The sequence below is a fragment of the Microcaecilia unicolor genome, chromosome 2 (genome assembly GCF_901765095.1).
Source record: "Microcaecilia unicolor chromosome 2, aMicUni1.1, whole genome shotgun sequence".
NCBI classification, from domain to species: Eukaryota; Metazoa; Chordata; class Amphibia; order Gymnophiona; family Siphonopidae; genus Microcaecilia; species Microcaecilia unicolor.
Genome location: NC_044032.1, coordinates 593,065,704 through 593,082,371, shown reverse-complemented (window position 1 = coordinate 593,082,371; position 16,668 = coordinate 593,065,704). Strand labels below are relative to the sequence as shown.

At 42.1% G+C, this 16,668-nt stretch overlaps 1 protein-coding gene across 5 annotated transcripts in view; it reads right to left on the bottom strand.

Annotated features, from left to right (window-relative positions):
• CBR4 (carbonyl reductase 4) overlaps positions 1-5,358 on the bottom strand; it is a 35,737-nt gene extending 30,379 nt beyond the window's left edge. The window contains exon 1 of one of the 5 annotated variants that reach the window (XM_030192671.1): positions 5,275-5,358. The gene's annotated coding sequence lies outside the window, so the exon portion shown is untranslated. Of the gene's footprint in view, positions 1-4,988; positions 5,222-5,274 lie in introns of those variants that run through there. The other 4 variants (XM_030192673.1, XM_030192674.1, XM_030192672.1 and 1 more) reach the window with 4 other exon arrangements.
• Positions 5,359-16,668: the final 11,310 nt, after the last annotated feature.

Sequence of the window (16,668 nt, the reverse complement as noted above, 5' to 3'; positions counted from 1 at the left end):
TCTTGCAGGATGCACATACACAGGCTACATCCAAAGTTACTAAACCAGCTGTTTGAGCCGGGGTACACATTGTAGCGCTATACTTCATAATGCTGATACTTGAGAGGGAAGTTTGAAGGATGGGGGAAGAATTAGATGCTGAGCAGGAAAGGGGAAGAGTGTGGACAGAGAGAGGTGCAAGTGCTGAATTGAGTCAAGAACTGAGAGATGGAGATGGCTGGGTTGAAAGAGAGGAGCAGAGAGGTGGAGATGGCTGGGCTGAGAGGAGCAGAGAGGTGGAGATGGCAGGACTGGATGTGAGGAACAGGGAGAGAGAGGTGGAGACGGCTTACTGGAAGGGCAGAGGAGAGAGAGAGAGGTGGAGCTGGCTGGACTGGAAGGGTTGCAGAGATAGCGTGAGGGACAGAAGTAGTGATGGCTGGGTTTTTTCGGTGGATTCTCACCACAGCCTATAAAACCACGCTCCAGACAATGAAAAACTAGGCATGCTTGGAAAGAGAGTTTCAGATCCGTCCAATGGCCTATTTTTTCCCCGAAGAGGGTGCTCTCCGCCCTTCGTAGAAACTAATTCTCTATAGCTAAGAATCTTTCTTTCATTCTTTCTCTTCTTTCTCTCTGTTCTGTGACCTTTCTATGAGGAATAAACTTTCCTTCCTCCTTTTTCTCTTATTTAATTAGTCTGATTACTTATAATTACCAGAGGTACTAATGTTAGATTTTTAAAGTTTGTTACAATTTGCAACTGTCTGATGCTTTGCTGGTGGGCAATAAAAGACTTTTAATTCTCTAATTCCTGTCCAATTTTTCTGTAATATTTTGTAATATGTTTAGACAATAGCAAACAAATGTGCAGCCTAGTACAAACGTTTAGTCTAAGGGCAGAGGAGAGAGAATGGCTGTGTTTATTGGGAGGTGGGAGAGAGGTGAAGATTATAATTGTTATGGTGGAAATTTACCATGGAAAGGCCCCACCTTGTCCCACCCTATCCCTCCTGAAGTTGCCATGGTGCCCCAGGCTAGCAAGCCAAAAATCTGGTAACCTTATCCTTGTGGCAGTGTATCATTTTGGTGGGCAATGGCAGGGTTTCTTTGCTTAGTGCTTGGGCACCGGGTTTCCTTCACATTTGAAGTTATCAATAGAAATCAAACAAAATAAAACATGGAAAAGAAAATAAGATGATACCTTTTTTATTAGACATAACTTAATACATTATGTCTAATAAAAAAGGTATCATCTTATTTTCTTTTCCATGTTTTATTTTGTTTGATTTCTATTGATAACCTTTCAGAGTGGACTAACATGGCTACCATACCTCTCTACTTCACATTTGAAAAAGCTATTTTCTGCATTTTGGGCTGGTGGGGTCCTGGGAATCTGGGAGAAAAGTTGTTTCTAGGCAAGGCCTGTATTTTGAGAATGAAATGCATTCTCAATCAATGGATTCTGGATCATCCCCCCTCTATCTGGTACTGGATGAATAAGCTGCACCAACATATGATATGGGAATCACAGGGGGCCCACTTGTTGCTGAAGAGTGTGATGACACGGAGAGAGCGGTGGATACTTGGAATGCCCTCCCACGGGAGGTGGTGATGAAAACGGTAACGGAATTCAAACATGCGTGGGATAAACATAAAGGAATCCTGTTCAGAAGGAATGGATCCTCAGAAGCTCAGCGGAGATTGGGTGGCAGCACCGGTGGTTGGGAGGCAGGGCTATTACTGGGCAGACTTCTACGGTCTGTGCCCTTTAAATGGTAGATACAAATCAAGGTACAAACTAAAGTCCAAACAAAAAAAAACAGCACCACGGGCCTTTAAAAATGGAACACAGTTCTTTAATGAATGAGCCTTGACAAAAAGACCCGACACGGGCCGTGTTTCGGTGACTAGCACCTGCGTCAGGGGTCACAGTGATGACGTGGAAAACTTGGGGAATAACTCGAATATATTCCTCTACAATATATTATTCCTTACCCCACGTCCATTTTGATACAGAAAGTGAAAGTGCCTTGGTGCTTTGTAGCTTTTACTACATGAGACGTGGGGTAAGGAATAATATATTGTAGAGGAATATATTCGAGTTTGGTCCTGTACTATCAAATTTGACTTTATGTACCATTTCAAATCTTATCCGCTACAAGGCTGAAGAGCTGACTTTCCAATGATGTCGAAGCTTTAGAGTGTTCACGTTCCATGATGTGAACCGTACCTTAAATACTGTGTGCAATTCTGATCACTGCATCTCAAAAAAAGATATAATGGAATTAGAAAAGCTACAGAGAAGGAAAATGAAAATGATAAAGGGGATGGGATGACTTCCATATGAGGAAAGGCTAAAGCGGCTAGGGCTCTTCAGCTTAGGAAAGAGACAGCTAAGGGGAGATACGATAGAGGTATATAAAACAATGAGTGGAGTGGTACGAGTAAAAGCGAATCGCTTGTTTACTCTTTCCAAAAATACTAGGACTAGGGGTAATGCAATGAAATTACTAAGTAGTAAATTTAAAACAAAACAAAACAGAGAAAATATTTATTCACTCGATGTGTAACTAAACTCTGGAATTCATTGCCAGAGAATATGATAAAAGCAGTTAGCATAGCAGGGTTTTAAAAAAGGTTTGGATAATTTTCTGAAAGGTCCATAAGCCATTATATTAAGATGGACTTGGGAAAATCCACTGCTTATTTCTAGGATAAGCAGCATAAAATCTGTTTTACTGTTCTGGGATCTTGCCAGGTTATAGTACTTGTGACCTGGGTTGGCAACTGTTGGAAACAGGATACAAGGTTTGACAGACCTTCAGTCTGTCCCAATATGATGTTTATGTGCTTATGGCTCCAGCCAAATAAGGCTTAGCAATACTCAAAAAAATAAAGGAAACTAAGGGCCAAAAATCCCCAAAACAACCTAAAATAAATTAAAAGGAAATTGAAGAAAAAAGGTAGCACTCCTGTTCTTAAATTAACAGGTATGACTAAATTTCACCTTCCCATTGTGACTACTGGGATGTACCCAAGCAGAATTCACTGAGCCAAAGAAGACAAGGCCCCCTGAATGACCTGGTAAATGGGCTATTTCGCTATCTGAAAACTGCCAGGGCCAAATTTAAGATTTTGGCACCCATGTGCAAGACCAGACAGATCAGAGAATGTGGGACAAAAGGAATGTCAGAAATTTCAAAGACTGGAGAGCCAGAAAAAGAGCAGTGGAAAGCCATAGTGCCAGAGGCACCCCTTTGAAGCAGTACATGTAAATAGCTCTAAACCAGTGTTTCCCCAAGTCCGGTCGTGGAGTACCCCTTGCCAGTCACGTTTTCAGGACATCCACAATAAATATGCATAAAAGACTTGCATATAATGGAGGCAATGCATTTAAATCGAGTTCATACATATTCATTGTGGATATCCTGAAAACCTGACTGGCAAGGGGTACTGCAGGACTGGACTTCAGAAACACTGCTCTAAACCAGGGGTTCTCACCCCAGTCCTCGGGACACACCCAGCCATTCAAGTTTTCAGGATACCTACAATAAGTATACATCAGAGAAATAGACATTATGGCTGGGTGCATCCTGAGGGATGGGTTGAGAACCCCTGCTCTAAACTAAGAGCAGGCCCCCTTCAGCCTGTGTATTTGGCACTTTCAAAATCTGGCAGTGTATGCATAAATTCGGACCTAAAAACTGTACAGCTTCACAACAATATAGGTGTTGATGGCTCTTTCTGCTTATATGACTAGAAGGTTTTAGCATTTTGCTTTCACTGCTAGTGCTCTTTGCCACTTCCCGCCTGCCTGATAGCAAAATACCTGCCACTATGACAGTTCTTACTGATCAGCTAGAGTTTAGAGTAGAGATTTTATGTTGTGATCTAAGTGTTTTAATTATGGCTATAATAGTTTGTAAGGCACTTAGAATTTGAGACTGAGCCATATATCAAACTGTGAAATAAATAAAATACTAGTGGCTATTCTGAAATTAGTTGTAAAATACAGTATTTAAAATCACCAAAACTCTAATGACAGTCCATGTTTATTTCCCATGGTCTCAGGGGCCACATAAAATTCAATGACAGGCCAGAAGTTGTCCACCCCCAGTCTACAGGGTATCTCTTCTAAAGCTTGTATGAGGGTCATTTCTCAGGAAACACTGGGTAAGCTGTTATATTAACCTTGTGAAGAGTTACCTACTACTACTACTATAAATCATTTCTATAGCGCTACCAGTCATACGCAGCGCTTTACAATTGAACATGAAGAAAAGACAGTCCCTGCTCAAAAGAGCTTACAATCTAAATCAGGACAGACAGGACCGATAAGGGTAGGACAGAGAGAAGGACACATAGGGAAAGGGTCTATTGAAGAGAGGAAGACAAGATAAAGGTTACAAGCAAGTGACAAGTTAGGAGTCAAAAGCAGCATCAAACAGGTAGGCCTTTAGCCCAGATTTGAAGGCAGCCAGGGATGCAGGTCCTCAATTCCAGACTCCCACCCCATCCCTGATTCTCTCGTTTGGCAAACATCTGTCTCCGATCTTAGTAACTGGGACTAAGCTGCCATAGTTTAATTCTGCATTGGTCCCTCATGTGATCCAGCTCCCCCCTCTTGCTACCACTCATGCTGTTGACAGCCGCACCCCTCAAACCTCCCTTTGAACTCGTAACTCCTTCCCTCCAGTGTCAGCATTAAGTACAGCGCCACAATTCAAGGACTATTCTCAACCAACTGTGCAGTGTGCATCTCTACTTGTTCTCTCCCCCCCCCCAGGAAGTGTACATCAGAAGGGGCGGGAGAGGCAGAGATTTAAAGCGCGGCACTTCTTAATACTGTGCCTGAAAGAAGGCGCCAGTAGCTGCAAAAAGCTGTTCGAGAATGGAAAAGAACTAGACGCAAGGCTGGAAGGGGGAAAGACGCTGGACGGGTCCATAATGTGAACAAAAAAGGTGGAAATGGCTGGACTCGAAGAGAGAGAGACAGGGGAAAATACCTGGCCTGAAAGAGGGGGGAAAGGGGAAGAAGAGATATAGGCATTCGGCTGCTCACACTGCTCTTCAAATCCATTCACCAGTCCGACTCCCGTCCCACCTTGCCGGAAACAGGAAATTACATCAGAGGATAGTGGGAGAGGCCAGCAAAGGAAAGCTCAGCTGTGGTGACCTATCGCGATTCGCGGACGATCTCATAGACAAAGTAGAAAATACAGGACAACGCGGGAGTCCTGTGGTGTGCCCGTGGGTGGGTGTATACGTACGAGCCTCTCGATAACCACCTACCAATCCAGTGCTCTCCAAGACGTCCAAATACGGCTGCTGCCTCCGCCTTCCCTTATTCAGCGCAACCGCACTTGCTCTCTGCCCGAGCTGGTGCAGCAAGAGTCATGTTAAGAAAGTTAGATAAACTAGGAGAAGTGAAGTAAACAGTGAAACTAATTAGGTCAATCTCTGATTCCCCCCCCCCCCCCCCCCCCGCGCAGCCGTCATTGCCGTACACGCAAAACAAAGTAAGCAAACCTATGATCTACTTCATCCACGTTGTCGTTCTTTATTGTTGGTAGCATTTTTATTTAATCTCACTTTATATTTTCAAACATGCCTGCATTTGCATTATACGGCTTTACACAAAGGAAGTATAATGACAAAAAAAAACGTTTCATAGTTAGAGTAGTTATAAGTCGTAATCAGTGTGTCATTTAAAGGAGCTGGTTATACGGACACCCTAGCACTGCTATATTCGTGCAAATATTGTTTTTTTTTCCCTACAGCTAAAGGGACAATAAAAATGAGAATCGGGTGCTTAACATTCAGAGTTTCTATGTATTCTTTATGACATTTATATCACACATTAAACATGAATTAGGTAGAAACCTGGGAACATTTAATTTTTTTCCCCTTTGCCTAAAGATGGTAGGACAGGTAGGTGGGAACTTGCCCCTTCGGATTGCAGTGGTATATTATAAAAATGCAGTTCCTTATTTTTAATTACTACTATTTCACAAAGAGGTATTGAATGATGAGGGAAGGGCTTCCTTCATGCAGAAGTTCTGTCCAGCATCAGTCTAAATATGCCAACATTGGCCAGTTCTGCACACTACTAGCCTCCAACTTCATACAAATTAATTATGTTCAGTGGAAAATAAATCTTGGCTCAGGTTGCTTGCTATGTCGTGAATATTCCATCATTGTTTAATTATTAGTACTACATATTACATATTAAGGGCATTTGCTTTAAACATTGATTGTTTTAATTTGCTTATCCAGACCTTAGGTGCACATGTTTTTGCTTTTTAAACCCAAAGGTGAATCCTAAGGATGGTTGTACTATTAGGTATAAACTGTGTTGTTTCTGACTTTACTTGTTTTACAGTGCTTCCAGTACTGCTGATCTGTACATATGCAGTCTAGAATTTTGGAAGATGGAAATGAGAAAATAAAAATACAATTTTGGATATACTCTATAGAAAATGTTGTTTACTTTTGCACTGTGGTGGATGTCTGTACTGGTGTGTGTGTGCGCATGTTATAATCTTTGAATAACTGCCTATACTTAAAGCTATGATTTCTGAACATGCAGCATCATTAAAGGACAGATTTTTAAATGCCCCGTTGGGTATATATGCTAATTTCATCTTTGTTAAATGTTTCAGACATAATCCATCTACTTGCACCCATGAATAACTGAATTCTATTATTCTGTCTCACCTTATTTTCAAAGGTAAGCCACATTGAACACGAATGTGTTTGGGATAATGTGGGAATAAATAATTTTCTTTTTAAATTTTTTTTTCCTCCACCTTTTAAGACACTGCCTATCCAGCTGGATGGTGATGGCACAAGGAAGCAAGTTTGGTCCAGTGAAAACTAACTCAAAATAACCTAGTATTACCATATTGACAACTTATTTATTTATTTATTTATTTGCTGCATTTGTACCCCACATTTTCCCACCTATTTGCAGGCTCAATGTGGCTTACACTATGTTGCAAAAGGTATATTCATAAACAGAGTAAGAGGTATGGTCTAATTTAACATATTACTGTGTAAGAAATTAGGTAGGTCAGTAGAATTATTTACATAACACAAAATAAAACAAGTAAGATATAATGACCAATAGTGATAATGTGATTAACATAATCAAATTAGAAGGGATCAGTATTAGTTGGTTTAGATGTAGAATGGAATCAAGTCATTAAGGAAGATTTTTATTGTAAGTCTCTTCAAACAGGTGCGAACAATGCAACCATACCTTGCTTTTGGAGTTATGTTCCACTAATAAGTTAAACAATTAACTGGCTTTCTTGGAAGGGTTACATCAACTTTGGATGAATGACTAGGGACAAAAACATAAACAAGTATTCAATATCAATTCCTCATGTACAGCTAGGAAACAACCTTTTAGGGTGGATAGTGTTCATCATGAGTTCTTTCATTATCCACCAGAAAGAAGAGATGAGTTCAGTTTTGCACAGAATAAGTCATCACAAGAACAAAATATAAAAAAACCAACAGACTGCATTAAAGGCTTATAGCCCATTTAGTTATGTTTAAATAAAAGAGGTCTGCATGAAACAAAATATTTATTTTTATTAGTAATAGTAAATGACGGCAGATAAAGACCTGTACAGTCCATCCAGTCTGCCCATCAAGATAAACTCATTTTACAGGGTATGTGATACTTTATATGTATACCCAAGTTTGATTTGTCCTTGCCTTTCTCAGGGCACAGACCATAGAAGTCTGCCCAGTACTGTTCTTGTACTAAGTTCTAAAGCTAACATCGAAGCCCCTTAAAATTTACACTCCAGTCCATCCCTATCTATTCAGTCACGATCAGGGTGTAGACCGTAGAAGTCTGCCCAGCTCCATGGCTTCAGAAGGTAGATTACAACAACAATTAAGATGAACCCTTCAGGAAACAGGATATCCTCCCTGAAATTTGGCCACCTGTATTGTACAGAACAGAGTAGAAAAATGAGCACATTACACAGAGTTTATAACTGCTGTTTCTACCAGCTACAATAATTTTTGAAGCTGTTTTGGTGATATTTAGTTTTTATTTCATGATATTTCTATCTATATATGGGAAGCTTTCAAATAAACTAAAAAGCTGGCAAATAAAAGATAAAAGAAATTTTTTGTCCTCCACCTTTTAAGGCACTGCCTATCCAGCTGAAACAGCTTTAGACTTTTTACAGATACACCACGCATAGGTAGTACCTTATTTCTAATAGCATTTGCTATTGTTGGTGGTGTACTAAAACTGCAGCAAGCTCTGCCAACTGCTTGCAGGCTCCACCCACTGGCTTCAGTTCATATAATGGACTAGATAGACTCAAAACAGGAGATGGGATGATGTCAAAACATTGAAGCCAATTAGGTTAATCTGTGTTTCCTCTTCCCTGTGCAGCCATCATCTAGTACACTCAAAACAAAGCAAGCAAACCCATGAGCTGCTGCGTCCTCATCGTTCTTTTTTGTTGGTAACATTTCTATTTAATCTCACTAAATATTTTCAAACATGCTGGCTTGTGCAGCATATGGATGTACACAGAGGAAGTATTGGTTTCATCGGTCAGAGTACTAATTTGTTCTGTATTTTAAACCATTGTGTCATTTGGAGGGGCTGGCTAAAGGGACTACCTGTATTAGTGCAGAGATGTTTTCATCTAGTAAAAGGGCTACCAAAACAGACATGTTATGAAAATCAGGTACTTAACAATCAGACTTACTATTTGTAAGTACAATTTAAAATAACACATTAATTAGGTTAAAACTTGGAGCATTTAACAGCAAAGACAATCCCGATGCTTCCCCTGGAACGAAGAAGCGGCCCAGCGCCCCTACCATGGGCGAGACTGGCACTGCGGAGCTAGCACGTTGTCTGCCCCTCCTCTTAGGCATATGGAATAAGGAAAAAAGCGTTTTAATTCTCCAAAATGGCAGAGGTAAATTAGGAGTGACTTCTCTTCTCTCTTCAAGCCGCCATCTTGCCTCTCCTCTTGCTTTTCTTTTCTTTTTATTACTGCTATTTCACAGATACATATTCAATAATGAGGTAGGGGTTTCCTTCATGTAGAAGTTCTGTCCAGAGGCAGGCTAAATGGGACAACATTGTCCAGTTCAGCACACTATTAGCCACCAAGTTCATACAAAGTTAATTATGTTCAATGGAAAATAGATCTTTTGGCTCAGGCTGTTTGCTATGTGAATATTCCATCACTGTTTCATTATTGATACCAAGTATTACATATTAAGGGCATTTGCTGTAATTCGCTTATCTAGTCCTTACAGACAGTTTTGCTTTTTAAACCCAAAAATGAATCCTAAGGGTGGTTTAACAATTAGGTATAAACTGTGTTGGTGTTGTTTGTTTTTACTTGTTTTCGACTGCTTTGGGTCCTGCTGATCTGTACATCTGTTGTCTGGCATTTTGGAAGATAGAAATTAAAAAATAAAAAATAAATAAGCGCTTACTATTGTTTTTTTAGAGAAATATCTTGTTATCATAAGTAAAAATAAAGGCATATAGCGCAGCATTGAAAACCACAGTACAGCATTACAAATAACAAAGCAATCACTGACAAATTCATTTTGTACACACCCCCCTTCACAGACCCCTCAAAAACTCCCCAAACCCTCCCCCCAACTCCCCTTATATCCCACCCCCCTGATCCCCTCCTTACAGAGAGAATGCAAAACCTAGGACGTATAATAAAACAATATAAACCCCACAAGTTTGCTATTGTTTTGCTGTGACCAATATGGCAGCAAGCTCCACCCACTGCCTTCAGGCCAGATAATGGGCCAGATAGACTCATGCCTTCTCCTATCATTATACCTCCTTGGCTCACACTGATGCTTGCACAGGCCAGTAGCATCCGAGATCACCTGATGCATGTATGTGGTGACCTCCAAATGCAGCCATCGCTTCACCTGGAAGTTGCCACACCCACATGCCAGCATATTAGGTGATGACTTCTAATGTTGCTGGCCTGTGCATGTGTCAGTGAGAGCTTTGCTGCATCAGCCTGGGCAGAAAGCAAGTGTGGCTGTGCTGAATTAATGAAACGAGGATGCAGAGGGCATATTGCACAGTGCTAGTTAAGCGTGGTTTGCCACCAAAGCAGTAAGTGTTATATTGCACTGGAGGCTATAAGATCAGCAGCGATGCTGATTGCATAAGTTGTATTCTTTTTTTTTTTTTTTTTTCAAATAATTGGCACCAGTTCAACAAATAATTTTATGCATAAAACAGTAGGCATAGATTTGGAGGCGGAGTTGAGCAGACTGGGAGCGTGCATAGGTTATAGGTAGAGCATGAAATTAAGCTGCTCTGAATATAACTTAGGCCAACTAAATAAAAGGTCTACCTTATATGTATGAATGGTGAAAGTTACCATTTATAAGGATTAAGATAATTGCAATAAAAAAGTATCACTATTCTTTTTGTTTGTTTTTATTAATGTCTATTTCCATGCTTTAAAATAGACTATCATGCAATCACACCACTTTATCTATGTATACTGAGTGAAGCAATTTAAATGAATGGAACCACTGAATATGAACTTAAAGATAAGAGCTACTGGTACAGAAAGAAATAATCTATAAACTAATAACAAAACAATGAATTTATAAAAGCAAAGACAGTGCCAGGTTCTGTTGGTGGTAGTTACTGTTCGTGCACAGATTATAGTTCTGGCCTGATGGCAGAATCCAACATATTTTATTGCCATAGTTACTGTTTCTCCAGTTTCCTGTAGGATTAAGGATTTAGTTTTCCGATGGTTCATTGTGGTACAGATGTGTTCTTAAGCAGTTGTATTATGCAATTAATTTTTCTTCCACTTTTCTCTTTTGAATTTTCTTTCTTATTATATATGATCTGCCTTGTTTGCATGAAGATTTTTATATTTTGATATAGTGAAAAATGCAATTAGAGTGAACACAAATATGTGGTTCGAAGTAATGCAACATTATTCTTCAGGCAACATTATTCTTCAGGGAGAATTAAGAGTTAAGCCTTACATGTACAAAATACATTAGAGGCTCTGGCAGAGACCCATTTACAAAGTTCAACATGGTCTCAATTATCCAAACTTTACTAAACCGACCATTCAGTGTATCTGACAGACACCCTCCTCCAGTTATGTCATCGCGTTGCCATTAAAAAGTTCACTTGTTCTCTTCGTGTTTTCCAGCTTCACACTCTGCTGGTTAGTGTAAATAAAAGCAATACTGTATTTTAAATATATATACTCTATACCTGTTCTTTATGCATAAACTATGTTTTCTGTGCACTTTTGGTTTGCATATTATCTGACTTTTCACTTATCCAACAACGGCTCAATCCTGTTTATCTTGGATAATCGAGACTATTTTTTGTGTATTCTTCCCAATTAATATTTCCAAATTAATAATGTGTCTTTGTTTATTTGGAAATATTAATTGGGAAGAATACATACTTCGTAAACAAGTCTCTTCTAGAGCCTCTAATATTTTTCAGTTATATAATTAAGGGCCATGTTTACTAAGGCGTGCTAGCGTTTTTAGCACCTGCTAAATGCTTGAGATGCCCATAGGACTATATGGGTGTCTTTAGCTTTTAGTGCAAGCTAATTTTTAACATGTGCTAAAAACGCTAGCACGCCCGTAGCACAGCTTAGTAAACAGAGCCCTAAATGAAATAACTAGATGCCCAGAGAGATCCAAAATGGCATCTACCTATCAGATGCATTCAGCTGTGCTCTGGACCATTCTGTTGTGCTTTTTGCTTTTCTTCAAGTTTCTTCTCATAGTTTTTGGGCATGACTTTGAAGCGTAAAGGCAAGGTTAGAAGCTATCCCTCTGAGCCTTCTGCCTTGCCTGAAGTGAAACAGCAGCACCTGATAACATCTTTCATTGTTCCCAAAGCTGGAGAGCAAGCAGCGAATACTGAACTCAGGGCCCTGCCTAGGGTCTCTGGTGCCCCCCTGCAGACTATCGGTTGGCGCCCCCCCCCCCCCAGCAGAGCAGGAACAGAAGGGAGCAGGCAAGTAAGCCGGACCTCAGGAAAAAATAGCACTGTATTGTATATGTATCCCTCATTGATAAGTCTCTGACTCTAAAGTTTAGCAATTTCATTAAAGCAAAATGTATTTTCACATATCACATCCTATCCAAGGAGAATGTTTTATATATGTCACCCGTCTGTGGTAAAACTTCACACAGTATCAAAATACCTCTAATATGTAGTCGTGCCAGCCGAGGAAAGCTCACAAGAGACAGAGTGAACATAAAATAAAACTTCATCCTTAAAAGATAATATCGGATGAATGCATGAAGGTGAATATGAATTCCTGTGAATGGAATCAATTTGATTTACAATAAATCCAGATACTACTCCCTCATATATATAACAAAAAATTATTTAAGTGGAATGGAATTATTTGACTGTACTGGTAAACAGAAAGAAATACTCTATTGCATTCTAATCTCCTTTGCACCAAAGGATATAATTCAGATCAAACATTTATCTCTGATCAACTATCTCAGATCAAATATTTATTTCAGATCAAATATTAAGGTTTCCTTGCTTACAGTCACTTAAATCTACCTAGCCTTTATATAGCTTATAGGATTTAAACACTCTTAAACTGAAATTCACCCTTTTCTATTCTTCATAAACTTCAAGTAAACCTGAAATATTCAGATCCTTTTCTCACTAGAGAAACTTCAATCGCCACCAATCTCTTTTCACTTATATTATTTACCACAATCAGGCACTCTTTTATAACTTCAGTCAACAAACACAGGAAGTCACAGCTGGATGTCTCTCTTGGCAAAGGACAGCTCTCACTCTGTTCACTTCCCGGGCAGATTTCTTAACAGAAGCTGATCATCCAATCAGAGAGCTCTATTTGAATGCAGATTAAAATACAGACACTCATGGGAATGTTTAGTGAAAAACACCGGACTAATTTGCATATGATTTAAACAAATTTGAGCATATGACAATCAAGTACAGACTCCCAGCACCTGAATTCTGCAATTAGATTTAAGGCAAATACTTTTAAAACTTATTTTTAGCACTTTTAAAATTTCAGGTTCTCTTTAATTTGAATGCTGTTTCAAGCTCTGAAACTCACCCTGACTGAGGAGCTAGCCCCAAACTGAAGCATAAATAGCAATCTGGTTGTATTCTCACGTAACTTGAAGAGCGTGCCTGCCTCAATTAATACTGCTCCTTTGCATGAAAAGGGGAGGGCAGCGGAGATAGGAGAATCACAAGTTCAGGTGAAAGATTTTGCAAGTGAGCAGACGGATGGCAGGGCCGTGGCGCCCCTCAAAGGCAAGTGCCCCCCGCCGCGCTTACCTTGCTTACTGCATCAGCACGGCCCTGACTGAACTATTAAATGAGGAGTTTTTGGCTCAGATGCTGCTCTAGTCTTCTTTAAGCCCAATAGCTCAAAGCACTCCTTCCTCGCCAAAATCCAGGGTTGTATTGACATAGGGTGCACTGCTGAATGCCAATGAGCTACTCAGCATGCAGCTGCTCATAGTGGAAAGTGGGGAAGCGATAAGTTCTTCTGGTGGGCCATCAACTGCCTTAAAAATTCAACCAGGAATTGTTTGTGCCAACGGAGACTCTACAACTTGTCGCCCCAATGAATTCTAATGGTTGGTGCAGATACTGTTAGTAGGCAAGTTCCTACCCATGAGTCTGGGCCTACTGGGGTGGTTAAAGCTGTATAACCCCCAGTTGTGACTTTAGATTCTGTGTGATTGGCCTTGGTCAGTCTAGATTCTTCGGTTGCTAAATGCTCTAGAGAAATTGGGATTTTGTCTAGTAAATTGGATACTAATGTGAACCAGCAAGAACTAGCTTCTTTATCACAAAAAGAAGAAAGTATGGAATGACATTTAAATCAGCAATCTACTCTGACTGGTGTGATAGTACAAGATCAACTTGTTTTCTATCATCGGATGGAGACTATGTAAAATAAATTCAGATGATCTTTGAATTTAGGATTTGTGAATTTTCCGAAGATTCCTTCTGAACTACCAGGAGATACTTTGAAAAAAATATTTTGGGACTGTTTTGAGAATTCCTCAAGAAGCTATTCCGCAGTAAGTTAAATGCTACTTTTTGCCAGTTAGAACACAGCACGAAACGTAGCAATAACCAGTGGAGGGTCCAGGCAGTGGCACTGAGGCAGTCATGATTGTCAGCTTGAAGCTAACATTTGTCTCAAGAACCTGTGAATTTACCAGAAGGAGCTGATTTGCAGGTTGCCACCCCCTGCTGCAGCATGCATTTCGTATTTGTGTTTGCAGTCGGAGGTTTATGTTTATAGTGTGAATTGATTTCAGCTCACAAGTTCATGCCATTTTGATCAGGGGATATATCTGTAAATTTACTCGAAAGTGCTGGTTCACAAGCTGCTATCTTGGTCTCTGCACTATAGACCAAACCTTATAAGTTCCACATTTGGGTGCGTTTGCTGTCTGAGCCCCTTGCTGGTAGTGTGAATTGATTCCTCTCCTGCTCACTTGCCAATTCTTCAAATAAAAGCCAAAGCAGCAATCCTGACGCTGAACTTGAATAAAGACATGCAAAGGACACCGAATGTAACTATCAAATAGAGAAAACATCACAATTATCCCTGTGGTTGTTTATTGGAATTGTTTAAAGCTCAAACATATCCCCTCATTTCTGCACAGCAAAGCTCACTACGGACTTTGAGCCTATAATTCTACCTACACCACATTGAACAAAAGTATTAAAAACCTGAGTACTGTAACTAGGCAGAGCTGGCCCTTCCATTAATTGAATTAGGCGATCACCTAGAGTGCTGAATCTTTGTAGGTAGCCTGCAGTCCCTCCCCCCTCCCAGCCAGTGCAGTTGTGGCTCTTTCAGGCCCTCATGATCAAAAGCAAACTCCGGCGCTAGAGGCTGTTAACGCCATACTAGCACCGTTGCTTGCTGCCGACCCATGATCAGAGCCCTCGAGCGCCTGAAACAATGCACTCGAGGGCTCTTAGCGCAAGTAGCATGCAAATGCATGCTAAACAGGGCTTCTAGCACAATTAGCTTGCAAATGCATGCTAATCAGCGCTTAACGCATTCATCCCCAATGATCAGCGTCCAGCGCGCCAAAGATTGGGTCGCTGGCCGCGGCAAATTCAACGCCAGCTCCGAGCTGGCATTAGATTTTGCGGATCATTGGGGAGGAATGGTGAGCCCAGTCCAGCATGCAGTTGCATGCTGGCAGGCCCCCGTTCCCCCCCAAAGCAAACGCGATCAGGGGGCTGCAGGTCCGGTGGACCTCATGCCCCCCCCCGACGATCCCACCCCCTCCATGTTCAGGGAGGGCTGGAGATCTGGTGGGTCTCAAGTCCCCCCTAAACCCCCAGAAATCGAGAAGTGGCCGCCTCCAGCCAAAGGCTCTGCCACCCTCCCACCCAGCGACGGGGGGGCTGGAGGTTCAGTGGGTCTCCAGTCCCCCAAACCCCCAGAAATCACTGTGGCCGCATCCGGCCAAAGGCTATCACACACTGTTATCCATCGACGGGGGGAGGGGGGGCTGGAGGTCCACGGACCTCCAGCCCACCCCAACTCCTCCCCCCCAGCATTCTCCATTGAATCGCTGGTGGTCCGTGGTGACCCTCCCTCCCAGCCCCCCTACCTTTCGTTGTTGGAGGGACGCAGCCTGCCTGCCTCCCTCCTCTTCCTGTCGACGCCGCTGCAAATGGCAGCGCCCAGCCCCGCCCATTGCATCCTGGGATGCGCTAGGCGGGGGCTACAGACCATGTAAGGGAATCGCTCCCTTACATGGTCTGTAGCCCTGCCCAGCGCATCCCAGGATGCAATGGGCAGGGCAGGGCGGGGCACTGCCATTTTGCAGCGGCGTCGACAGGAAGAGGAGGGAGGCAGGCAGGCTGCATCCCTCCTCCAACGAAAGGTAGGAGGGCCTGCCGGGAGGTAGGGTCACCACAGACCACCAGGGATTCAATGGAGAATGCTGAGGGGGAGGAGTTGGGGTGGGGGCTGGAGGTCCACCAGCCCTCCCCCCCCCCCCCCGTCGATGGATAACAGTGTGTGATAGCCTTTGGCCGGAGGCGACCACAATGATTTCTGGGGGTTTGGGGGGCTGGAGACCCAACGAACCTCCAGCCCCCCCGTCGCTGGGTGGGAGGGTGGGAAAGCGTTTGGCCAGAGGCGGCCACCACGATTTCTGTTTCCCCACAAATGCTTACAAAAATGTTTGTTGACCTTACAATATCTTCTTTTAGTTTTGCCCACTGCTTTCCAACTTGATGGACCTTCGGTCTGTCCCAGTATGGCAGTACATATGTTCTTACGTAAATGCATGGATAAACACTAGAAAAACACAAGTGCCCCTAGGACTATCACATCCCTCTCCTAGTTTGTCTTGTATTCATCACTCAGTTTGTGCCTTTTCTGCACTGATGACTCTTAAGCAACACAAACATACATAGTTGATTCTGTTGGAAAAGGACCTGGGTATGTCACAAATGTGCGGAGGTGTGGCATGCTGTGACAGCTAGCCAGTAGCGTACCAAGGGGGGGGGGGCGGTGGGGGCAGTCCGCCCTGGGTGCACACCGCTGGGGGGGGGGGGGGTGCCGCGCGCCTGTTGGCTCCGAGTCTGCTCGTTCCCTCCCTGCTGTT